Source organism: Benincasa hispida, chromosome 6, assembly GCF_027475165.1.
Source record: "Benincasa hispida cultivar pf3 chromosome 6, pf3_genome.v1.1, whole genome shotgun sequence".
NCBI classification, from domain to species: domain Eukaryota; kingdom Viridiplantae; phylum Streptophyta; class Magnoliopsida; order Cucurbitales; family Cucurbitaceae; genus Benincasa; species Benincasa hispida.
Genome location: NC_143483.1, coordinates 13,291,266 through 13,318,743, shown reverse-complemented (window position 1 = coordinate 13,318,743; position 27,478 = coordinate 13,291,266). Strand labels below are relative to the sequence as shown.

General features: G+C 31.3%; 1 long non-coding RNA gene and 1 pseudogene across 6 annotated transcripts; one reads left to right on the top strand and one right to left on the bottom strand.

Moving 5' to 3' along the window:
- The first annotated feature begins 356 nt into the window (after positions 1–356).
- LOC120079800 (uncharacterized) lies at positions 357–2,745 on the top strand. Of its 6 annotated transcripts, none has more exons than XR_016530143.1 (4): positions 357–826; positions 911–1,076; positions 1,160–1,229; positions 2,492–2,745. It is a non-coding gene; the product is annotated as an uncharacterized LOC120079800 (long non-coding RNA). The 6 variants fall into 6 exon arrangements; XR_016530145.1 differs by having other exon boundaries at positions 387–826; positions 911–1,091; positions 1,186–1,229; XR_016530146.1 differs by having other exon boundaries at positions 426–826; positions 1,186–1,229.
- A 21,918-nt stretch (positions 2,746–24,663) lies between these two features.
- LOC150035425 (uncharacterized) lies at positions 24,664–27,119 on the bottom strand (annotated as a pseudogene).
- Positions 27,120–27,478: the final 359 nt, after the last annotated feature.

The following is a 27,478-nucleotide window of genomic DNA, read 5'->3' as shown; positions in this document are numbered from 1 at the left end:
TACAAAATAATATAAAGTGAAATGAATATTTTAAAGTGAAATGAAATTTTTGGATGGTTAAAAAAAAACTCACATCAATTCAATTATGAGGTGAATGATATGATAATTCAATGGAAAGGTTTGAATGAGGTTGTAACACCCGAATTTTCACTTTTTATATAATTTCCGTAATTTTGCTAGGGGAAGGCATTTTTGGAATTTTGGAATTCAAATGTAAATGCGAGAATTTAATTTTTGACCTTACAAAATTATTCAATTTAGTAATTTATAGCAGGAATTAGTCTCACTTTTTGGGAAAGAAAAGAAGTTAATAAAATAAAGTGGAATAAGAAAAGTAATAAAATAAAGTTTAATTTATTTCTTTTTAAGTTTTAAGTTTTTTTATTATTCTTTTTATATAAAAACAAAACCTCCTCCTCATTCTTCTTCCTCACCGTGTGGCCTCCCCTTAAATTTTTTTTTTTTTTTTTTTTAAAAAAACCTAGCCACCGTTGACACCAATCGCCTGCCGCCTGCCGCCGAAGACCCACCCCCAGGTTAGCCGTCGCCCTTCCTCGCGCCGATGGTCTGAGCCACACGCACAATCTTCAGTCGCTCGTCGGGGTGCTGCTCGTCTGCCGTGGGTCGTTGTTGCTCAGATCGGCGGCACGCACAAGCCCCAATCGATCGTTGTCGGGGTGCTGCTCGTACACCGTGGGTCGCCGCTGCTCAGATCGGCGGCAACGAACTCGAGCCCTAGCCACCGTGAAGCCATCGACGCCCAGCCTTGAGTTTTGCAATTGCCAAGTTCCCAGTCGTCGATAATGCCAGAGCGTTAGAGTTAGTGGTAAGTTATTCGTTGATTTTTATGATGGGTTTTGGATATCTTGGATGCCCATTAAGTTTCGATATTTTTTGGTTGATGATTCAGCGTGATCAGAGATTGGAGATTGGGTCATTTCGAGTCGCCGTCAAACAAGGATTGTGAGCAATTGGTGAGTTCAATTGGGTTCTTAACACCCTTCGATTTGGCGTGTAGCTACAGTCAATTTTGTGTCTGAAGCTCGACTGTAGTTCAACTTGAGCAAACACTTCGCGTAAGTGTTTTGGAGGTATTGATGTGGATTTTTTATTTGGGTTATATTCTTAGGATTGAAGTTTAATTTTTATTTTCACTTAGGGTTTGATTTGAGATTCTTTTTTTAGCAAGGAAGGAGATAAATTTGTTTCAGTTGAGCTCAAACTCTAATGTAAGTAATTTCACTACTGGAATCGCTTTTGTGTCAGGCAATACACTGTAGACATTGAGGGTCTTGCAGTAGTTTTTGTTAGAATATTTTTTTATTGTTCTGAGGTTGGATGGACTGCTTATGAAGGATATATGATCATGTGGTAGTATACTGGAGTATGATTATGTATGAGCTTAAGCTCGAATTTTTTATGTTATAGTAAATGATGTTTGCGCATGATCCTTAAGTAGCACTCCTATTGGAATGCCTTAAAGCTAGATGAGCATTAGACATTAGCTGATTTATATAGTTATGCGATTTATTATGAGAATGTGTGGACTGTATGATATATATTAGAAATCCTGAATACTACATTGTTTACATGATTTAGTGCATGAAAGTGATGTGCTACAGTCGATTCACTTAAAACTAGATTAAGTATGTATGTTGAGGATAATTAACATGAGGTTGACGATGAGGAGATTTTGGAGGATTTATGATTAGGTGAATGTTACATGTAATATGAAGTTAGATACAATATCCTTTCCTTTCCAGACTATGTGACTGCATGAAAGTAATACGCGTCCAAGGGCGCTAGTACATGAAAGAGATGTACTGGGGCTGGTGTGTATGAAAGTGATACATATCTAGAGGGTGCTGGGGTGTACGAAAGAGGTACACACTCAGTGGGTTTGGTGTATACGAAAGAGGTGTATGTCTAACCATGTGTATGAAAAAGGTACGCATCCCTACATTAGAGGATATGAGGTGTACGAAAGAGGTACATACTCAATGGATTATGTGTATACGAAAGAGGTGTATACATAATTAGATGTACGAAAGAGGTACATACTTAGTAGGTTATGTGTATACGAAAGAGGTGTATACTTAACTAGGTGTACAAAAGAGGTACATCTTCAGTGGGTTGTGTGTATACGAAAGAGGTGTATACGTAACCATGTGTACGAAAGAGGTACACATTAAGTGGGTTTATGTGTATACGAAAGAGGTGTATGCATAACCATGCGTATGTAAGAGATTGTTTTCCTTCGGGATTCACTAGAGATTGTGGGTCCTACGGGACTTACTAGAGGTAGTAGACATATTCAACTACAGTAGGATAGAAATAAGTTTTTCATGTATATGTGTCCCATGAGGACTAGAGCAGTTTATATGTTCCACTAGAGGTAGGCATCTAGAGGACATAGATGCCTAGCCTGACCTCAGTAGTGGGGTTACTACTGAGTATTTCATACTCATTCTTTCTCATGTTGATGTTTCAGGTAAGGGTTTCAGGTAAGGGTAGAGATGCACCGGCGATGGCTCAGCGGAATTCGTGATCGTGCCATTGGGACTAGTTTTCACGCTTCCGCATCATGAAATTTAGAGTCCTTATATTTTTCCTTAGTGTTTAGTGTTACTTTTTGAAACTTATTATGAAGGATTGTGTTTCCTTATATTTTTAATAATCTTTATAAATTATGGGTACCCTATTATTGTTTTAACAATTGCATTTAATAAATGTCTTTTAAACTTCTCTTGTTTATTTAGTATTTATTTCAACGTAACTGAGTTGTTTTAAATCCAATGCATGCATTTATTTTAGTAACGGCCTGACCTAAGTCCTAGGGGGTCGGGTTGTTACAGAGGTGAAAAATAAATATAGGTTTCATTCTGTTTGTTGTTTTTGTTCTTGGAAATGAAAGTTTTGAATTGAAAATAGAGAAAAGTTGAAAATTTTAAAAAGTTGCCCATTGAAAAAGTTTCATCCTTCATCGTAAAAAAACATTGTCATTTGAAACTGGATGATTATTTGTTATTAGGATTATAAAACTGAAAAACTTGAGGTCAGATAATGTAGGTAATTAAAAAAAAAATATATTTCAAAGTTTCCCTCTCTCGAAGTTTCATCAAAATGGGGAAACTCGAAATCTTTTTGAAATTTCGAAATTTTTAATTCAAGAAATCTCAAAATTTTCGTTGACATGGGAGAAAATGAAATTTTTTTCTACCAAAGTTTCGAAGCCATTGAAATCTAAAAATTATTTGATCAAAATTTTGAGATTTTGATGAAAATTTTCCTCTATGCCTATACTTGATTTCGAATGGCAGTAGATTTCATTATTAAACTTTGTTTTTCTTTATGTACCTATTTTTGGTTTTTTTGCACTCATAACATAAAAATCTTTGAGATGTTCGGGATAATGGGTGGAGTTGTGAACTCCAAAGAGTGGCCTCCACTAATTATTGGTCAAGAAGTTTATGGTTCCTACAACTAAAAAACATCAATTTATGTTTTATTAACTCCTTACGTCGTAAGTTTTGGGACTTCACAACTTCATTTCTTACTCAAAATGCAGCCTTAAAATATGTCTATTATCAACCTGGACATAATTTAACTATTTTTGGTATTATATTCATTAATTAAAATTAAATGTGTTCAACTACCATCTTTATGTATTTATGTTGTTAAACTGCGTGTGCGTGGGCGTGAAGTCGGTTATATGATCAGATTCAATTATAATAATGGCAATCCTAAATACTCTTGTTTAGATAAGAATTTTCACTCTTTTAAGAAATCAAGGATTGTTTGATAGACAATTCAAACACTATTTTGTATTTCCATATTAGTTAAGTAAACATACATTTGTTAAGTAACTTGTATTTTGTTTTTGAAAATTGTTTCCGGATGAAAAAAATAAAGGATGAATTCCACTTTAAAAGGACGCGTTATCAAAATATAAAAAGACCAGTTTATGAAACTTCTTACCCTCCGGATGGAAATAAAGAAAATTCGAAGTTAGAAATAGATAAAAAAGAAAAATCTCTCTTCTGGTTTGAAAAACCTCTTGTGACTATTCTTTTCGACTATAAACGATGGAATCGTCCATTTCGATATATAAAAAATGAGAAATTTGAAAATGCTGTTAGAAATGAAATGTCACAATATTTTTTTTATACATGTCAAAGTGACGGAAAAGACAGAATAGTTTTTACACATCCACCTAGTGTAGCAACTTTTTTTGAAATGATACAAAAAAAGATATCTTTGTTCACAACAGAAAAACTTTCTTATGATGAATTCGATAATCCTTGGAATTATCTTAATGAACAAAAAAAATCAATTTAAACAAAAAATTGATAAATAGAATTCAAGTTCTATCCTATTTATTATTGCCTTCATTGCTGCTCCTCCAATAGATATTGATGGTATTCGTGAACTTGTTTCTGGATCTCTACTTTACGGAAACAATATTATTTCTGGTGCTATTATCCCTACTTCTGCAGCTATCAGTTTGCATTTTTACCCAATTTGGGAAGCTGCTTCCGTTGATGAATGGTTATACAATGGTGGTCCTTATGAGCTAATTGTTCTACACTTCTTACTTGGTGTAGCATGTTACATGGGTCGAGAGTGGGAACTTAGTTTCCGTCTGGGTATGCGTCCTTGGATTGCTGTTGCATATTCAGCTCCTGTTGCAGTTGCTACTGCTGTTTTCTTGATCTACCCAATTGGTCAAGGAAGCTTTTCTGATGGTATGCCTCTAGGAATCTCTGGTACTTTCAACTTCATGATTGTATTCCAGGCTGAGCACAACATCCTTATGCACTCATTCCACATGTTAGGTGTAGCTGGTGTATTCGGCGGCTCCCTATTCAGTGTTATGCATGGTTCCTTGGTACTGACGTGACATGAGCGTGAAAAGGGGTTCAAGAATAAGTTTTCTTTTTATAAGGGCTAAAATCATTTATTTTGGCTTTTTGGTATAGAAAGTCTCAAATTCAGGATCTTCCGCTGCACGGATTTCCTGAGAAATGAAGTCATAGGCACGTAGGTTCAGGGCCAGACCAACTACTCCAAGAGCACTCATCCATAAACCAGTTACTGGTACAAATAACATAAAGAAATGTAACCAACGTTTATTGGAAAAAGCAACCCCAAAGATTTGGGACCAAAAGCGATTAGCAGTGACCATTGAATAAGTTTCTTCAGCTTGAGTTGGGTTAAAAGCACGGAATGTATTTGCACCATCCCCATCCTCAAATAAGGTATTTTCTACGGTAGCACCATGAATATCGCATAGCAGAGCAGCGCCCAATACACCCGCAACTCCCATCATATGAAATGGGTTCAATGTCCAATTATGAAACCCTTGGAAAAAGAGGATGAATCGAAATATAGCTGCTACACCAAAACTAGGCGCAAAGAACCAACCAGACTGACCTAGTGGATAAATCAGGAATACAGAAACAAAAACAGAAATTGGGCCCGAGAATGCGATTGCATTATAAGGTCGCAATTGAACAGATCGAGCAAGTTCAAATTGACGTAACATGAAACCTATTAGTCCATGTGAATTCTGAAAAACGTTTTTATGTTTTCAAAATATCCAAATTTTGAATTCAAATTTTAAAATTTAAAATTATATTAAGAAATATTGAAACAATAATAAATATTATAAACTCAATTATTTTTGTTAAATTAAAATATATATCACATAATATATTATATATTATATAATACAAAATAATAATTAAACAAAATTTTAACATAAAACAAGTTCATAGATTAATTAATAATAGTTTATATTTAATTTAATATTTAGTGAGTAACTATATTAGTTGTATGGTTTATAAATATATTATCAAACACATTTTGAAAAAAAAAATTAATTTAAATATAATATTAAATTTCTATCAACATGTCGACATCTTAATCGATATTTCCATAATATCGATATAAGGGTGAATTGATATTTCCATTGTATCGTAGAAAAATCTATGAAACTTAAAAATAATAGGTAACAAAATGTCCCTAACATAAATATAATATAAATAGTAGACATATTAACTTGTTTAAAAATCATAAAAGATTTATTTACTAATTTAAAATTATTTTTTGAATTTTTTATTTTAACAATTTTTCCAGAAACATGAATCGAAATGATATTTCTATTGAAATTTTCTTAAAACTAAGACTTCGACATTTTCGTCGAAAACTTTTTAAATTTGGATTATAATTAGTTTTACTGACTTTTAAACTTATTAATTCACCCATAATAAAATTATATTATGATTTTTTTAAAACTCATGCTTCTCTGAAATAAAGTTTATGTATTTTTTTAAGTACAATCATTAAGAATATGGGAGATTGAATCTATGTCAATTATAATTGAATTAAACCCATTTTTACATTATTTTATTCCTTAAATTTGTAGTTAATTTTATCATTATTATTATTCCGATGGGCACGTCTAAAATATTGTAGCTAAAATTTTATTTTAAAAACTTGAAAGAAAAGTTTTACTATATTTTAAAAGTGAATTGAAACTTTTTTGGTTACTTACAAATATATTAACAAATAATTTAAATTTAAGAAATAAAATATTGAACTATTCATTCCCCTTTGACAGTTTGTGTCTACGGATTTAATCCCTAACCTTGAAGTTATTATACATACACATACTTAATATTTAATGTCGGTTAGACTATGCTCATTTTCTTACCGAAAGTGATAAGTGCTTTGATTGTTAAAGTGTATATAAATCAATAGATTATTTACTTTGAATTAATCTCTTCTAGTCATATAGATTCAAATTCTTCTACTTTCTAATGTATTATCACTTAGAAAGGAGAGAAAAATCTCGGTTCATTTGACATCGTTCGGTAACCATTTAGTTTTTAGTTTTTTGAAAATTGAACTTATTTTCTCCCAATTTTTTAGGAGGGTTTTTTTTTTTTTTAAAAGTAAAATAGTTAAATTCTTAGTTAAATTTCAAAATAAAAACAAATTCTTAAAAATTATTCTCCCGTTTCATAATAATTTGATTTTTAATTTTGATTAGATCGAAAAATTATTTTGAATCTCGTATCTTCACCTTTGTTGTTCGATTATGTAATTCCCTTGCCGATGGTGTAGCAAAATTTGCAAAGATTGGATCTGAGAGCTGTGAGTGGCGAGATAGTTTCCCCTTCTGTATTCAAGGACTTTTGCAATTTTTTGTCCGTCGAAGCTTAATAATATGGAGGTATTTGTTAAAAGAATTCTATAAACATTCCTTTTTTAGTCTAAATTTCCTTATATACTTCTTACCAATATTTTTAAAAACCAAGTTAAGCTTTAAAAATTAAAAAAATAATTTTAAAAATTTATTTTTGTTTTTAGACTTTGACTAAGACTTCAACTCATTTATTAAAAAATATGTAATCAATTGTAAAAATTTTGAGAGAAAATATGTTTAATTTTAAAAAATCACGTTGTTACCAAACCTAATCTACTTTTCTTAGGTCTATTTGGTAACCATTTTTTTTTTGTTTTTAGATTTTGAAAATTAAGCATATTTCCTTCCCATTTTTTTATAGTGATTTGCATATTTATTAAGTACAATGATTGAATTCTTAGTCAAATTTCATAAATAAAGCTAAGTTTTTAAAAATTTAGCTTGATTTTTAAACCATTGGTAAAAAGTAGATACCAAATGAAGAATTTTAGAGGTAGAAGTGGTGTCTATATGCTTAATTTTCAAAAACAAAAAAAATTAAAAACTAAAACTCCGTTTGGTAACCATTTTATTTTTTATTTTTATTTAAGAAAATTAAGCCTATAGACACTATTTCTACCACCAAATTTCTCATTTATTATCTACTTTTCACCAATTTTTTAGAACCAGAAGAAGTAACTTTCAAAAAGTTGTATTTGTTTTTAGAATTTGGTTAAGAATTCAACCATGGTACTTAATAAAAATGCAAATCATCGTAAAAAACGTAGATGAAATAGACTTAATTTTCAAAAAAATAAAAATAAAAAATCAAATAGTTACCAAATGAGACCTAAATGGTCATCGAACGGGTCTTAGTTTTCAATTTTTAGGTTGGTGTTTGAAAATTTTAGTAGAAAATAATAATAATAATAATAAAAAGAAGTGAAAATGATACTTATAGGTTTACTTTTCAAAATTAAAAATATAAAATTAAATGGCCATCAGAAGTGATCTTATTCAGTTGAGAGTAAATTTAAACAAAGAAATTGAGAAGGAAACTCGAAGAAGAAGTCAAAGGATGAGTACTTAGAATTAGATACCAGTATCTACACAACTGCCAAAGGCCCAAAACCATGTGGACTTAGCTGTCAAAGAACTCTCATAAAAAATCCAAAAATATAAAAGGAATTGTTTTTTTAAATAGCCATAAAAAAATAAATATAAGAATTAAGTGGGATCCATGAATTAAATTTAATTCAATTGTTGAAGTATCCTAAACTTGTTCCTTAGGTTGAAAATTAAAATGGTCATTCTCAAACTTATTATGTTATATATCCTTAAATAATTATGATGATAATATTAAGGTCCGTTTGGATTGACCTAAGAAAAAAATTATTTTTTAAAAAAATTATTTTTATTTAAATATTTTTTATAAAAACTTATTAAAATACATTCAAAAAACTATTTTTGAGTGGTTGCCAAACACTCAAATTTCTTATATTTTAAATTAAAAATTTGAAAATGTATTCCAAACATATTCTAAGAAAAATATCAAATTTTGTTGTCATGTTAAAGTTGTATATCTTTAAATAATAATAATAATAATATTAAGAAAATATCGAAATTTCTTACTATAAACTTTGGCAATGTGGGCCAATTTTTACAAAATGCTTTCAACTTCATCAACCTATAAGTCTACACCTTTGACTTTGGTAAATATTGCAATCTTTATCTCAACTTTGAATAAGTATTCCAAATTTCACTATAAATTTTTTTACTTATTATGACACACAAAAGGTGTTTTGCTAATACAAGAAATTGCTTTGGCATAAACTTCTGCTCTACAACTATTGGGATACAAACACAAATTTGTACCTCTAATAATTTTCCATTTGAAATTCATCCATCAAAATGTTTATAATTCATTTTTCACACAAAATTAATGATGTAAGTACAGGAAAATCGATCAACGGTAAGTTTATATTTTGGGAGGAAAATTATATCAATGCCTTGTAAAATAAAGAACGCTGAATACCAATATGATATTGAATACCGTACACTCTACGCTTAAGTTAGAATCAAAATTGTAAAATGATTTAACTAATAAGTAAATAGTTTTTAGCATTACTCTAACTGAAATTTTGGCTCATCACTAACCTCTTTGTAACTTTTGAAAGTGTTTGAACCACCACATGGGCAATTACATCACTGCCAGTTAAGTACATGATGGACCTTTTTAAGTGTCTTGCCCACGTTTCTCAATCGTTCCATCATGGATCATCCCTTGGGAATCCAAACTACTCTTCACCTTAGCTCAATTGCTCACTTGGACCGGAATGACCTTCTTTACGCTTTAACAGATCAAATTGATTCGTGTAAGGATCAACAAGAAAAACGATAAATTTTAACTTTTCATTTGTAAAAATAGCAAATCAACATTTTATTTATAAAAATGATAAAACGAATTAAATAAAAATAAACGAATTTATGAAAATCTAAACTACCTTCAACTATATAAATGAGATTGCAATTGACTACTTAAGAAATATTCATAATTATACTGTAATTAAAACAAACATCTAGAGGCTCTCGGTTGACCATGCTCTGATTACCTCATTGACCTCTTCTCCAACCAAGTTATCGCCATTTTCCTTTCCAAAATTGGCTCCTCCACCAATAGTTACGATACCTCCGACATAAATTCTGTTTGCATCCCTTGCTCTGTCGAATGTGATTCCCTCTCATTCCACCAATACTTTACCATCAGCTTCGATGCTGGCTCCTTCTCAACCGACTTCATTTATTGCTCCTTTGGAGCCACTAGTGATCACTTTAGTTCCATCTTCTTCTATCTCAACTCCTCCGACACAAGCTCCATCACCAACCTCAACTCTTAACAATAGTGCTATCGTGAATAGAATCATTGTCTTTGATATTTGGTTGTATAAAATTTTCAAACTTATTAAAATATCAAAATGCAAAAACATTAAAAAAAAAAAAAGTTGAAAATAGATATAAAAAATCAAAATAAATAAAAAAATGATATTTGAAAAAAAAAAAGAAAAGGTTTAGTTTTGATATTTGAAAAAGAAAATAACAATATGATTTGATGATTTAAACAGAGGAGATATTTTAGGAGAAAATAAAGATGTATGATAAAAAAAACGTGGAAAGAAAAAAAAGTAGTTACATTGTAATTCGGATGATGGTTTTGTAGTCATAAAAGGTCTTTTGAAAGTTTTTTTGTGATACTTCTGCTAAGATATTTACGTGACCTACAAATGCATTGTAATTAGTCTTCAAACTACGCCTAACGAATATACTAAACTTAAAAACAAATACACTACAATAGAAAATCAATTAACCAAACCATCTAAATCGCTTTTGAACGTATCCAACATTCTGTAACAATATTTTTTTTTTATTTATAGACCAAAATGTCAGTTTAGAAAGTGAGGGTTAGACCGGTAAAAACTTTATCTAAATAATTGCATTATTGAAGAAAGAAATTGATTTAGATTAGAGTATGAAAATCCCAATTAAAAATCGTTAATTGAAATTACTAAACAATTATGATTTGGTGTTGATGTCAATCGTGGAGATCTCATGAACAAAACAAACAATATTCGACCATGGTACATCCTTCCTTGATTAAATTTGTCAAGGTGGGTCTAGGACCCCAAGATAAACGGGTTAATACTGAAGGAAATCATACACGATGATTTCCATGAGCAGCGGAATGATCGTTCTAGGTACCATTCGTATTTGAACATACACAATTACAATCAGGAAACGGAAACTTACAAGTCATGCACAATACGAAATTACAGCATGCTTTACAATAAGATTAAGGGAAAAAATATCATACTTTTGAAGACTCATCTTCAAATTCCCTCGATTACAAATGCTCATTCAATCTCCAAGACTGCAACACACGAATGCTCGACCACAGCAACCGCCACACAGCATGATCAATCAGCAACCACCACACGAACACCGCGAACACAACGAACGGCCTCCAAAAACCTCGACCTCAGTCGAGTTAAGTAAGAGAACAAAGTGAGGCTCAATATTTCCTACATTGGCCAGCTTCTTATGATTGCCACTTATTTGCTTATCATTCTCCTTTTCTTCGAGAAGATTCGTCCTCGAATCTTAAGGATGTCTTTTTTATGTATCTTCTTGTACTTGAATAAATTCAACAGGAAATCTCTCAGTTTACATCACTTTTGATACCAAATGATAAAGAGAACTACCTCAATCACGTTTGAGAACTCCCCTTTATTTTAGGTGAACCCCACAACGATAATAAGAATAACCCCCAATAAACAAAATGATAACAACCCTAAGAAAGCTAAACAGATTTGGTTTGGAAGATTGATCGATGATCAAGAAGAAAGGAGAACTTTTCCTAACTTCAAGATTTTGAACTCTCTACAATCTAATTGATCAAACTAATGAAAGGGTTGTTATTGACACTAATAAAGCTTGAGAGAATAAACTCTAATGAAATTTCATTCAAATTTCAAGTGTTGTTCTAAATGTGGAGATTACAGCCATATTTAAACTAATTGAATAGACACCATGAAAGGGTGCAACCTTTCACCTATATTGGCTACATTCATCTAATACCCTTTCAACTACTCTAATAAATATAAATTCATAACATTAATTAAATATATGGGATGTTAATAATGTAATGAATCTGAATTTTTAGATTGATGATGGCTTTTGGATGACCAAATGACTCTTAGAGCTTCAATGGTTGCAACTCTTTACCTTTGGCTGGAAACTTATCTTCAAAGCAAGCATTTAATCCTTCTAGAAGTCTTTTAGCTCTAGCTCATCATTGGTTTTTGGGTATAATGATTGCATCATGATTAGATTGACTTAGAAAGCTCTCCCATGGATTTTCGCATGAGCTTCAATTGAGCTGGATTTAGCTTGTTGAGCTTCATTTTTCTCTTGTAAAACTTCATGTTCTCCTATGATGGTCAGCTCCTTATCACACCACCACAATGGCTACCTTGGTATTTTTGGTGTGAGAATCTAGAAATGTAGGCTCTGTGTGGATTTAGTTAGAGGAAGATACCGGAGGAATAACAATCGTGTAACGATTGAGCAAGTGGGAGATGACAAGAGTCTATCGTATAGACGATGCCCAATCATTTAGCAAATGCTCCGCGATCGTTTAGCGACACGGTTGAGTGAACTATCGTGTAGTGTCACTCTATGATCGTTTCGTCTCTCTTTAGCTATCGTTTGGTGAATCTTATTCACTTCACAACAATTCTGTGAGTATTTCCGAGAATAGAAACTCTCACAACTTTTTCTAAATTTAGGAAAATATTTTTTCTTTTATCTCACCATTACCATGAAACCACCAATAACCTTTTACTCAATTGTTATTAGAGAAAAAAATATAATTATCCAATAATTAAATTATTATAAATACATATGATAACCAACTTACCATATTATATTCATAATCTATAGTTTTAATATTTCATCTTATGAAACATATAAACCATAGTTCTTTTTCTATTTCATGGTACTTAATATAAATCTCATTTATATTAATCCTCCACTTAACGTATCTCATACATCACACCGATCATATCATATACAATCGAATTTTCTCTTGTCAAATTGAACATTTCGAATCAACACCAATAACTGATTCTCAACTTGAATCCATTGAGCTAATAAGAGGACCTTATGGACATGTAGCTTGAAGCTTCAACGGTACGTGAATAACTGACTAAACTCTTTAATCACGGGATCCACCATCCGTTAACTGCCAGACACTCCATTAAAGACCGACAACTGCACTCTCCTTACAGATATATTATGTGTCCATATCAACCAATCAACAATGCGATAACCCTTCACAGATCGCTCGTAAGTACAGTTGGGCCAATAATCGTTATGCCCCTGTAGTTACATCTAACTTCTTAAGTACCACTGGTCCCTTTAACGAATATAATTCATAGTTCTACTATGACTGAGTCCTCTCTTCCAAAGAGAAGTTGTGGCCACTATGTTCAATACTCGAAATCAGTCATTAAGGGAGTAGTCTATCTACTTAACTTGCTTTGGGGAAGGAATGAATTCCATCTTGTGTAACTGAGTTCCCAGCTCCCAAATCAGAAAAATCCCAAAAAAGTTAGGCATGTTAAGTTGGCAATATGTCCATTCTCACTCATACTAATAAAAGAACCGCCCTAAAAAATAGAAGTTCCCAAAACACTTAGGATTGAAGTCATGTCACCTATGGTCGTTTAGGTGAGATGTAAGTCTCAAATATCAATGACATTATATACAGAGACTAGTCATTTCGTGGTCCAGTATTATATAGACTCTTTGTATAGGATACCCCCGCTCGGATGTCTCCACATGAATGGTCAGGATCTACCATCTGTAGTAGTTCACAACACTTGCAAACCTCTACAAAGCGGATTGTATCCGTATGTCACCAAGATCAGGTATCCCTCATTAATCCTTATACTACAAATCTTTTTAGCTTATCACTTAAGACATGATCCACTTGTATATCTCATATATATGCTTAAGTTTACATACAATAACCATAGAGCTTTGTTTATTGGATATGAGTAAATGCCAAATAAAATAACTCTTATTTTATTCATAACAATGTGTATAGATTACAAACTACAAGACTCCGGGAGAATTAGGACACTAATCCCAACAAATACCAACACTGTCTATATGCTTGACCTACCTTTTCACAGTGGTTCGATAGGAATCACTTTGGAAAGAAAAGACTTTACGACTTGAACTCTTGGTTGATGGTTGATTAAGTCGAGCTTTTCATCTATGCACCAGCGAATTTGATTGATTAAGTCAAGTCTCCAAAGTAGACTTGTCGTCAATCGAGAACAAAAATAAAAGCAGCAAAAAAAAATGAAAATTCAAAAAGATGTGTTCGAAGAAATAGAAATTTCAATAAATCAGAAGTCATGATAGTGATTAATTTCCCACTTACCATTGAACAAAACTCTTAATCGTTGAATAGCCGTAAGAATAAAGCGTTGGATGTAGAAAGCTAGGGATATAAGTTGTATTCTAATATTTTATGTTGGAAACAAAAGGATAATAAATATAAAGTTCAAAATAATTTAAAACCCGTGAATCTTGATTAAGATTAATAGAAAGTATAATAAAAACAACAAATCTAAGTTAGGATAATTTGTAATATGATATTTTAAATTTCAAAGCAAGATTTGAAAATTAGTCGATATAGAAGATTCGAAAATTCAAAACAACTATTAAATCGCGAGATTTATGGCAAATTATCCGCTTGAAATGATGATCTTAGTTGACGTTGAAAGTATGCTAAGATATATAATTGAGCAATAATTACAGTCTCACTAATAAATATGTCGAATTAATTACACTACAATTAAAAGGGACAATGAAGGTATTTTAAGATTTCAGAAAATTGGATTCATGTGATATTCATGCGTTTGGCTATAATTCAAAAGGATTCCACCTTTTGTTATTTTTCCAAATGATAGTGTAATTACTACTATATACCTGATTATTCCAAAATATATAAAAAAAATGCATTGGTTATCTAAAGGTCCTCCTTGACTATTTTGGTTCAACCTCTTAAAACTATGACAGACTCTTCTAGGTTTGCTATGGATCAAACGTGGGTCTCTTCGGTCTTGGGTCAACCATTTTAGACTCTACCTTCGTCTTTGGGTCTTTTATCTATGTGATTCTTAGGCTTGTCACATTTCGATAAATCTATTCATAATCGAAGCTTCAAAGAACAACAATATAGATTTTTGTTAAATTTTGTGAATTTTTGATATTTATAGTTTATATTTCTGCATTTGTCGAGTTTTTTCTCAAGACTTGATATTTATTGTAAGAAACGAGGCATGAAAAATTTCTTACTTTAATTTTTATTCGATTTAGTGAGTGAACTGATACAATTCGATAAACTTAGAGATAAAACTGCATTATATACCTCTGATTTCAATACTCAACTTAATACCTCAAACACTGAGAAAATAACCTTGCATTCTAAACACAAACATATGAACTCTAGACTTCAAAGTTGTACTCAACGTACCAAGTAACACTCTTAGTAATAAGATAAATTTGGTGTAGAAATTAGTTAGGAATGATTTTAAAATAAACAGGTAAAAGATGATTTGTGGACTTATAGTGGGTTCCATTTTCTAATAAACTAATGGTATATTATGGGAGTGATTTAAAAATTATTAAAATTACTTTTATCATTTTAAAATCACTAAAAAATATTTTTAATAGTTGAAAATCAATTTTAATAATAAAAAATGCAATTAAAAGTGTACAATCAAAAAGTAAAGTAAATTGATTTGAAGTGATTAAATTGTCTTCTCGTGTGATTTTAAGCCAGGAAAAAAAAAAAATTAGCCATTCTATAAAGACCAACCAAATATTACTATTTTAGAGAAGGCGATACCAAAGTTGGGAATCCGAAACTATTTTTAAGTTACTTTAAAAAAAGTAATAAGAAAAAAGTTAATTAAAAAAGGAGAAGAAAATTAGTTTTAAATTGTGCAACGTGTAGACACTAACAACAAAGATGAGAAGACAAGTTTCACGTTTCTCTTTTTATTTGACAATATTCTACGCCAATATCGCGCTTCTTTTTATAATGATAAGTTTCATATTCTATTAGATAAAATTATTATAACATACTACTTAATTTTATTGGCTGTTTTTAAATTAGAAAACACAGTTAGTAAATAGTGTTGGCAAAAATAACGGATCTTCGTTCCAATCGGAGTAGAGAATCTCTAGTTTGACCGGAGTTGGGATCAAACCAGGAATGAGGGGATGGAGACGATATCCCCGTCCCAAATATTTCTTTTAATTATTTTTAATAATACTAACAATAATAAATAAGTAAATATATAAAATAAAACGGTAGGTTCTTTTTTTTTTTAAAAAAAATTATTTCATAATATAATCATCTTAAACTTTTTATTAGATATAAAATATTTTTAATTATTAATTTAAATAAATAATAATGTAATAATAATACTTTGTTATATTAAATATTTAAAATTTAAATATAAATACCAAAATTTAATTGATTTTAAATAAATAAATAAATAATAATAATAATAATATAAACGAAAAAATTTTTCTCACAGAGATCTCCGAACGGGGATTCACCGACCTCGACCCCGACCCCGACTCCCCAAAACGGGGAATGGGGCGGGGACGAGGATTATAAATCCCACGGGGATGGAGGCGGGGAGTGCATACCCGATCTCATCCCGCCCCGTTGCCAACTCTAATAGTAAATAAAAAAATATTTAAAATGCATATAGAAACTTTTATAAAAATAATTATCATTAACACGGGAAACTCGCATGCATTCATTTTCGTCCCCATTTTTTTCGTAGAATTGTTCGTTAACATGCTTTTCTTAGTCTAGTCTCGCCTTCTTAACTGACCTGCTTGAGAGTTCCTCGTACCAACATGGCGTCGAGCCTACTACACTCTAATAATCTAAGTTAGTATAAGAAGTGTATAGTTCAACTAAATATACAAAATTAATGTAAGCGCTCTTCATTAGAAATTACTTACTCCTTCCCTTCGGGGTTGACGAATGAGGCTATTTATAATATTGTTCCTCCAACACTTGTCTATAGTTACATTGTAACTTCGACAATGTCAGGAAAGTTTCGGGGCTCGAGGTTACAAGGGCACCAAGTCAAGTCCAACTCGATTATTGTTTGATGAGTATATATTCTCCAATTCGGCTAGTCACCCAAAACCTGAGGCTCTGACTTTTTCCTTTTGGGATGTGCGTTTCTATATGTCATCTCTCAATTTTCCTTCGGCTTGGGCCCATCCATAGGCTTTTGCCTATGCTTGGGTAGCCCTCAACAATTACAATAAAATAAATATATTAGGAAAATGATTATCAATAGAAAAAATGTGATAGAAAATGAGCTTGAGATCGTTAAGGTCTAACGTGATACTCATATAGTAAACAAGAACGAAAATATTGTTATAGCTATAAATATCGGTAACTCAGATTTACGGATATATCGATGGGTATTCCAGGAAAAATCAAAGACTCGCGAAAATTTATTAAAAAAAAATTGTGAATTTTTAGTCAAATTTTAAAACGAACTTATTTAAGTAATAAACTATGACTTTAAACATATAAACCAATAATTAGAAGTCAAATATGATTATGAACTGAATATATAATAGATATTAAAGAATACCAAAAAATTATTATAAACTAAATATTTTATTAATAAAGTCTAGATTATACAAAATGAATGTCATATGTTGTACTAATAAAAACAAACTTAAAAAATTTCTAAATTAAAGTTTGGATCCATAAGCACTTGATTCATAATTCATTAATAACATGATGTTCTTGAATATTCCAACATTAATATGATAAAAAAATATAAATTATATTATACACAAGTAAATTAAAAAAGAATAGATAGGGAAGATAACTATAAATTATATTTGTTTAAAAAATCAACTATATAATAATTAATAAAAAAAAAACTAGAACATGAAATAGAAAAATATTGAGAGAAATTATATAATAATTAATAAAAATAAAGCTAAAACATGAAATTGAAAAGCTCTATGATATTTCGCGATTTTTTCATCTTACTTTTAATATTTTAATTGGACAGAGTTTATAATTTTAAAATAGAGTTAGAGCTTTTCGTTTGGAGTTACTTACCAAACCTATGAAATATCATAATGACGGATAAATAGATATAAATTTTTCATGTGAATATATTTCATTATTTAAAATTGAAAGTTCAATTTTTTATCTCATAATTATTATATTGAAAAAATATGGTTGCACTTATTAAAGTCAATTAACATTGAATTGACCCGTGAAACTACACAAATGTATTGAAACTTCAATAACATAAGATTTGAATTTAAATTTAAACCTAAGGAGTCTATGGAAGCGGAAAAGAAAGAATTGTTGCATTTATAGGTGCTATTAATACGGCAAGAAAACTCCAATCCACAAGAAGCACTAACCAAGTCAAACAATTACCCTCAACGATATTGTTTAACAAGCATGATCCAGATGAAAAATGAGAAAGGGTACGGGGAGAAATTTCTTTTCGATGCCAAAATAAAGATAACAATGGAGATTAATTATCGATTCCACCTCGATTATTTTTAGATGATATAGTATTAAATTTACTTTCACTCTCTAACTTTAACTTCTAGGTTAGTAAGTGATTTAACATGGTATCAGAGTATATGATTAAGGAGATCTTGTATTCAAATTCATTTTTACTCATTGGGACTTCTACAAATTTCAAGTCCAAAATGAGGGAGAGTTTTAGATATTAAATTTATTTTCACTCATCAGCTTAAGCTTGTTGATTTGAGAATTATTATTATTAAAATGCTAGACGTTAGAAGTCAATGTTATTGTAATATTTAAATTCTAACTTTTATAAATTGTGGATGTTGAACATTTTAATTATAGCTATTGTTTTCAAGGGCATTATATTTTTGGATCTTAGGGCTTAAGTCTAGTTTTTATTTGGTCTCTAGGTTTCAAAATGTTACAATTTTAGTTCTTAAATTTTGAGTTTAATTTCAATTTAGTTCCTATGTTTTAAAATATAACAATTTTACCCTTGAACTTTAAATTTGATTCAACTTGATCTCTATATTTTGAGATTCACATTTTTAATCGGGGAAGTTGCATGAATATTTATTTTACAATAAATATTAGAGTTTATGTAGTAAGATAAAAGTATTTGCAAATATAGATTCTTTATATTAAAGATTTAGCCCAGAAAAAAGAAAAGACTAAAATGGACATGGGCCCATATTAAAGATTTGGCCACCTTATTTCGCCCCTTCATCTTCATCCGGAAAACACGTAAAACACTTCCAACTCTTTCGAGCTCCGACAGTGCGTCTCCTTCCGATTTCAACCTTTCGATTTCGACAGTACTGTCTTCTACCGCTCCGACAGTACCGTCTTCTTCCCCATCGATTTCGCTCCAAACTTCAAAAGGTACGTTGTTTTTCTTCGTTTCTTCGTTTTCCTTTGTTTATCTCTTTATCACTGATAGCAAGAATTCGAAAACGTAGGGCTTCGTTCTTCTTCCATTGATAGTTTATATAAGAAGATAAATAGTTTTTCAAATTAGGGCTACATGCATTCTCCATTGACAATTTTATGGTCATAGTGTAGTCATCACGGTGTAGTCATCACAGCGTAGTCATCATAGACTAATAGTCATCAAAATGTTGATTATGTGAAGATTATTTGTAATGTTGATTGTAATTTGCTAGTTTTTCGAGGAATATGTAGATAGTTTATTGTTGACTGTGAAGATTAGTACTGTGTTTCATTGTGATTTGCTGATGTTTCAGTGAATATTATGCTAATTTAGTTATTTATTGTTGTTTAACTGAAGTTATCACTGATGCTTTAACTGAAGTTATTTATTATTGAAGTTATCACTGAAGTTATCACTTATGCTTTAACTGAAGTTATTGTTGTTTGACTGAAGTTATCGCTGAAGTTATTTATTGTTGTTTAACTGAGGTTTTTTCGTTAGGCAATATGTTGACAGTTCATTGATAGTTTGTTGATGGATTTGTCTATCAACAAACTATCACTGATGGATACTATCATTGATGCTAATTTAGTTCCCTGTACTGTGATTTGATGATTGTTTATTCATAGGAAAAGTATCTATCACTATTATTGCTATCAATGATATGAATGTAATGGTTCCACATGTTTATTTTTAGGATAGAAGTTATCACTTATGCTTTAGGGAATATGTTGACAGTTCATTGATAGTTTGTTAATGGATTTGTCTATCAACAAACTATCACTGATGGATGCTATCATTGATGCTAATTTAGTTCCCTGTACTGTGATTTGATGATTGTTTATTCATAGGAAAAGTATCTATCATTATTATTGCTATCAATGATATGAATGTAATGGTTCCACATGTTTGTTTTTAGGATAAATGGAGAAAGAAAATAGAAAAACATTGGAAGCATCAACATCTGAGAAAAAACACAAGAAAATCAAGGTCACAATCTAATGATATTTATAAAATTATATAGATTTGTGGTTGCTTTTTTCTTACATTTATGTTATTGTTATATATACAGGAAAATGTATTAATTGTTCCAGAAAGTGAACGGACAAATCCATTAAAAGTCAGCTCCTTCATAAATTTAGATGTCTTGTCTAACATAGAAAAATTAGATGAGCCATCACTCCAACTATTTAGAGAAAGTCCTTTTGGGCACTTCTTAGATATGAAAATGAAAAGGATGCCCAACCAACTCATATCACACCTTATTAGAAGGCAATGCACAACTACCAAGCAAAATATATTGGCCTTTAATTTAGAAGGTATTTCAGAATTTGGCCTCAAGGATTTTTGTTTAGTAACAGGTTTAAATTGTGATGATTACCCTATAGATGGTATCTATAGTGAAAGGAATCAATGGACAGTACAATTAGGAACTTCTTTTTCAAGACAAATAAAAAAATTATAAGAAGAGAGCTCCAAGCTACTTTTAATTTATTAGGTTCTGATGCCAACATACCCATTGATATAAAGGTCAAACTTGCACACTTGTATTTTCTAGAAAGCTTCCTAATTCCTACACAAGGACATAACAAAGTAAGTTGGAAGCATCTAAAAATGTTGGATGACGAAGAAAGGTTTAGATCTTATCCATGGGGCAGGGTTTCCTTTGAACTAACTATAGAGTTTTTTAAGAAGGTTGTCATCAATAAGACATCTTCCATTTTCTTCCAAGGATTTCCATTAGCTTTGGTATATTGAGCTTTTGAAATTATACCAAGATTATCCAACCCCACTATTGGATTTGTACGAAGAATAAAAAGCGATGGACCTAGACTTACTCAATGGGAGTCTCAAGAACCTAATGATTGGCAACACATCAACAACAATATTTTCAAAGCCACTGGTGTAAGTCTTTTATCACTGTTATTTCCTTTATTTATATATATTATTAGCTATCAAATGATAGAAACTATAACTGATGTTTCAGCTTTTATGACATAGAAGATACCACCATCAGTGATAGCTTCTATCAGTCATTTGGAACTATTGTGATATCTTCTATCATTGATAGCATGTTATTGTAGATAGAAGCAATCAGTGATAGCTTGAAATCAGTGATTGTTTCTATAAATTATCTGTATCACTAACATCTTTATTAAACTTTCAGTTTACTGTTGCTTCATTTGTTCCAACTGAACAAGAATTGCAATTCAACTATTATGCCTATTTTGCGGAGCTGGAAACCAGGGAGATGGATATTGAAAAAGGAAAAGAAGGAAAACAAATGTCAACCGGGAGAAGAATTGCATCATTACAAGAGGCAATTGAAGAATTAAAAAGAGGACAAGAAGATATTAAGAAGGACATCAATGAAAAGCACAAGGAGATTCTTGATATATTGGGCCACATAAAAAAAGCTATCAGTGATAAACTTCCACAAAAAGATGAAGGTGGTGAAAAGAAATCTCAAGAATCTCTTGAGAAGAACAAAGCGCCATCATCTAATTTGGAGCTTTTAGATGCAAGTTTGGAAGTTTTAGAGGTAAAACTTGTGATTTTCTTTTTCTGTAAAGAAGTACAATAACAAAAATGATATATGCATGTAGGCTGAAGTTGACACTGCTAAGGACAAGAAGGCTCAAGATGATGAAGAGAATAACCAACAAGAACAGATGCATGATGATCTTGAAGATGAAGAGAAAGATCAAGAAGAAAAAGATAAAGAAGATATGACGAAAAAAATGTAAGTATTGATTGATTGATGATCTTAATTATAACATTAGTATGCTATCAGTGATATTTGAAATCAGTTTGTTGATAACCAACTATCAATGATAACACGCTATCACTGATAGCATTATTGATAGTTTGTTATCATGCTATCACTGATAGCATGCTATCAGTGATATCTGAAATCATTGATAACCAACTATCAGTGATAACACGCTATCATTGATAGTTTGTTATTAGTGATAGTATAAATAATAGGAAGCTTTATTTGCTTGACTGATACTGATAGCACATTGATGTCATGTTATATTTGATTCCATGATTTCAGGTGATTGAAAAGACTCTTAAAAAGAGTCCAAAAAAATATCGACCAAAGGTTGTCATTGAAAATATAGAGGACAACACGAGACCAAAAAGACAAGCAAAACCAACCAAGAAAATTTTGGAGAACGCAAAGAAACAAAAGAAAGACAAAAAGAAGGTCTTTCCAAATGTGTCTACCAAAGTGTCTCCAAGCAAAGCTACAAGGCAGTCTCCAAAGTGGAATGACGATTCTCCAAGCTTTAATCTCAAAATATCACAACTTTGATTGACAATAGATAGACTTGTTTATTGACAATAGACTTCTGTTTGACAATAGTTTGGAAATTATTTTGACAATATACAATGATTGTTATGATGTTGGAAATTACATTGTTATTTTACAAGATCAATGATAGTTATATTGAATCAATATGAATCCTTCATAAATGTGATTGATATAGTTGCAACTTTCAATTTATTTTAGAGGTTGTTTAGTTGGAGGGAAAAGAGGACGATCGTATAGTATAAATGTGATTGATATAGTTGCAACTTCATATAGTATTTTGTTACTAGCGAGATCCTCTAGAGAAACACTAGCGAGATCCTTTAGAGTGACACCAGCGATACCCTTTAGAGCGACACCAGCGATGAAAGATATTAGTTTCATTATTTTCATGTTATCAGTGATGGAAGGTATCAGTGATAGACTCCAATCAGTGATAGAAGCTATCATTGATAGATCATATAATTACTCCTCTAGAGCGACACTGATTCATAAATGTGATTGATATAGTTGCAACTTCGTATAATATTTTGTTACTAGCAAGCTCCTCTAGAACGACACTGGCGAAATCTTCTAGAGCGACACCAGCGATGGAAGATATTAGTTTCATTATTTTCATGTTATCAGTGATGGAAGATATCAGTGATAGGCTCCAATTAGTGATAGAAGCTATCATTGATAGATCATATAATAAGTCAGAAATAAGAAACCTGGATTCTTTTCTTCTAACTTCATCAAAAACTTTGAAATCAAAGCATATGATTCATGTGCATCGCCTTTCAAAGACTTCATTATTTGCTCTTTTGCCCTCCATGCTTTATAATAGCTAATAGTTACTCCTCTAAAGCGACACTGATTCATAAATGTGATTAATATAGTTGCAACTTTGTATAGTATTTTGTTACTAGCGAGATCCTCTAGAGCGACACTGGCGAGACCCTCTAAAGCGACACCAGCGATGGAAGATATTAGTTCCATTATTTTCATGTTATCAGTGATGGAAGATATCAGTGATAGACTCCAATTAGTGATAGAATCTATCATTGATAGATCATATAATAAGTCAGAAACAAGAAACCTGGATTCTTTTCTTCTAACTTCATCAAAAACTTTGGAATCAAAGCATATGATTCACGTGCATCGCCTTTCAAAGACTTCATTATTTGCTCTTTTGTTTTTCATGCTTTATAATAGTTAATAGTTACTCCTCTAGAGCGACACTGATTCATAAATGTGATTGATATAGTTGCAACTTCGTATAGTATTTTGTTACTAGCGAGATCCTCTAGAGCGACACCAGCCATACCCTATAGAGCGATACCAGCACACCAGCGATACCCTCTAAAGCGACACCAAGCACACCAGTGATACCCTCTAGAACGACACCAGCGATACCCTCTAGAGCGACACAAGTGATACCAGCGACACCAACGATACCCTTTAAAGCGACACCAACGATACCCTCTAGAGCGATACCAAGCCTGTGAAATTCTTAGCGATACTCACCTCAATTCCTAGCGAGATTTCCCCCGAGAGCGATATCCTCCTTACAAAATCCTCTAAACACAAGTTGCACAGCTTCTATCACTGATAGTATGGTATCAGTAATGCTATACGATCGTGTAGCATTTGGTTGGTGATTCTATTACTGATAGAATCTATCATTGATGGATCTTCTACAAAAATGTTTATCTACTGTCAGTGATAGAATCTATCACTTCATTATATTAATTGCTGACAGAAGCTATTATAGATAACTTGATATCATTTCTTTCAATTGTTGTGGCTAAAGAAAAACGAAAGCTTCATAAATAAAAGCATCATATTGACTAAAGAACGGATATATATATCAACAACAAAGCCTGTTCCACTAACAAAACATTAGTAACAAGGTCTGTTCCACTAACAAAACATTAGTAACAAGGTCTCTAATATATTTATGACAAACATCAATAACAAATTGTCTCACTATCTAATGGTTAAATTGATGACAACAAGCAACAACTACAATCTAATTGACAAATTGGTGAAAAACATCGGTTGTCTCACTATCATTGATAAATCGATGACAAACATCAATTACAAAACAAGCTTCTTCATTACAAACATCAATTACAAATCAAGCTTCTTCATTAAACAACTGGGGAAATTTGCATGTCCTATAATTATGGCCATGAAGATGACATCGACTGCACTTCGAGCTCCTTTTCTTTTCACCAATTGATAATATTCTTTGTTTACGTGGTCGTCCAGTCGGATGTTTAACTATTGGAGGTAATACATTCACACCAACATCGACAAATCTCCAATCAGAATGATTTCCAATAAGATAAACTGATCCTTCATAGGTTGATAACAATGTACTGCAAAAATAGTAGACTGTCACAAAAGTATATATATCTAAATTTAGCCCACGAATAACAGCACAAGCATGAGCATATGGAATTTCCACCAAATCCCAAACACGACAACTGTATGATTTATAGGCCAAATTTACTAAAAAGTAATTGTCCCCATCAACTACTTTATATTCTTCATTGTTAATAGGATCAACCTAAAAAATAAAACAGTCAACGAAATGTAATCAACTAGGTGAACTAATGGAATGTCAATGAAAACTAAAATATAAACAAAATTGTAAGTGATACTATCCCTATCTGATTAAATATTTTCAAGTTATCAGTGAAAACAAAAGATATCAGTGAAAATAAAAACTATCAGTGACATGTTATTAATAATATTTTCTAATAGTCAAGGTATTTGTACCTTGAAGCTTCTTGACTGATTGTGTTGCTCTCGCAACTCAGACTCTGCCCAACTAGTCAAAACAGTTTTCATGGATAATGTGATTGACCTTTTTCATAAAACCAATTTTGAAGTATTTCTCTAATATAATCCAGTAATGATGCAACAGAGGCTCTTTCAAAATATTATTCAAGCACTCTGAAATATTAGTAGTCATCATATTATACATTCTTCTCCTAGAATGTGCACGTGCCCACTTCTCAAAACCAACTTTACTGAGATATTCCCGAATTGTAGGATATATTGATTCCATCCATTTCATATAAAACTCGAACTTATCAATTGTATAAGCTTTTGCACAACTATAATATATGTCATCAATTAAATAATCCTTATAAATCAACTTCATATTTTGCAAAGGTGTCGTAGACAAACACAATACTCAACATTTGAAAAAATATTTATAACATCTTTCGGAATACTAAAATGCCGATCAGAAATAATGACTAATCCTTCTTGTTCATCAAAACTTTTCTTTAAATTCTCAAAAAACCATCTCCAAGATGCATCATTTTCAGAGTCAACAATACTAAAAGCAAGAGGAAAAATCTGATTGTTACCATCAATTGTTGAAGCCGTCAAAAGAGTCCCGGCATATTTACATTTCAAGAACGTCCCATCAATTGATATATTAGGCTACAATGCTTCCAACCCTCGATTGATGCTCCAATAGCCATATAACAATACTTAAAATGCCCATTTATGTCAACTTCATAGGCAGTAAATGTACCTAAAAGAAGAAAATAAACAGTTAAGCCAGATTACAAAAGGTATATAATTGATTGATGCCTACCACCAATAGCTTCTATCACTGGTTGCAGTCCATCACCAATAGCTTCTATTATTTTCATGTTATCAGTGATGGAAGATATCAGTGATAGACTCCAATCAGTGATAGAAGCTATCATTGATAGATCATATAGTAAGTCAGAAACAAGAAACCAAGCGATCATTATTTGCTCTTTTGCTCTCCATGCTTTATAATAGCTAATAGTTACTCCAAATTCCTTACGGACTTTATTCACAATATCACTAAAAGTTGAGGTATGAGAAGAACTAAATCTAAAATCATTTCTATAACATTCAGCTATTAAGGACGAAGAAGCTTGCCTATGACAAGTTTGAATACTTTTTATAGAACAATCATGAATATCAATAAACTTCCTAAGCATCCACAAAACACTCTGCTTGTAACGGGATGCCCTCACATACCATTGACAACCATCTTAAACACATAGAAACACAATTGCTCTTGAATTTGACGTTATAGTCTTAAATTCAAAATTCTTCTTAACCGTTATCAAGTAAAAACAATTTAATAAAATCTCTTTACTAGCAAACACATTTTTTCTTTCAAATCACGAGCAATATGTATATTCATAATCACTTGGAAATCACCATCATCAATTATAGGTTTAGAAGAAGGAACAGTAGACAAATAATTCTCAGCTCCACTAGAAACAACATTAGAAGACACTTCCAAACATGAACTACTGGCATGAGCAACTAAAGGATGTCGTGTATTTTGTTCCTTAACTAAAGCCAAAAACCAAGCTACATCCTTATCTTCACGAATTTGAACTACATTTTGAACCTCATTCATAACAAAATCTAATAAAACTGAAAGTTCTATAGAAGAAGTAGACACATCCAAACAAATCTCCTTAACTATTAAACCCATAAAATCTTCAAAAACCATTATCTCATCTACTAAAACTCTAGTAGATTTGTAATTCACATAACAGTGTTTTTCGTTCCATATTTCACTATGAAAAACAACTATTGGAATAACCATGTTTTAAAATTCCTGCAAAAATAAAATAAAAACTATTGAATAACAATATCAATAGATTCTAATAGCTATAAAAAAAAAATATAAATCTATCAATATCATTGATACCAATCTAAAACTAGGCATGTCTTTCAATGGATATCAATAAAAATTAATGAACAAATAAAAAATGATAGCAATCACACATTCTATCACTGATAGACATTATTAATGATAGCCACTAATATCTTCCAATACACTGATAGACATTATCAATGACAAACACA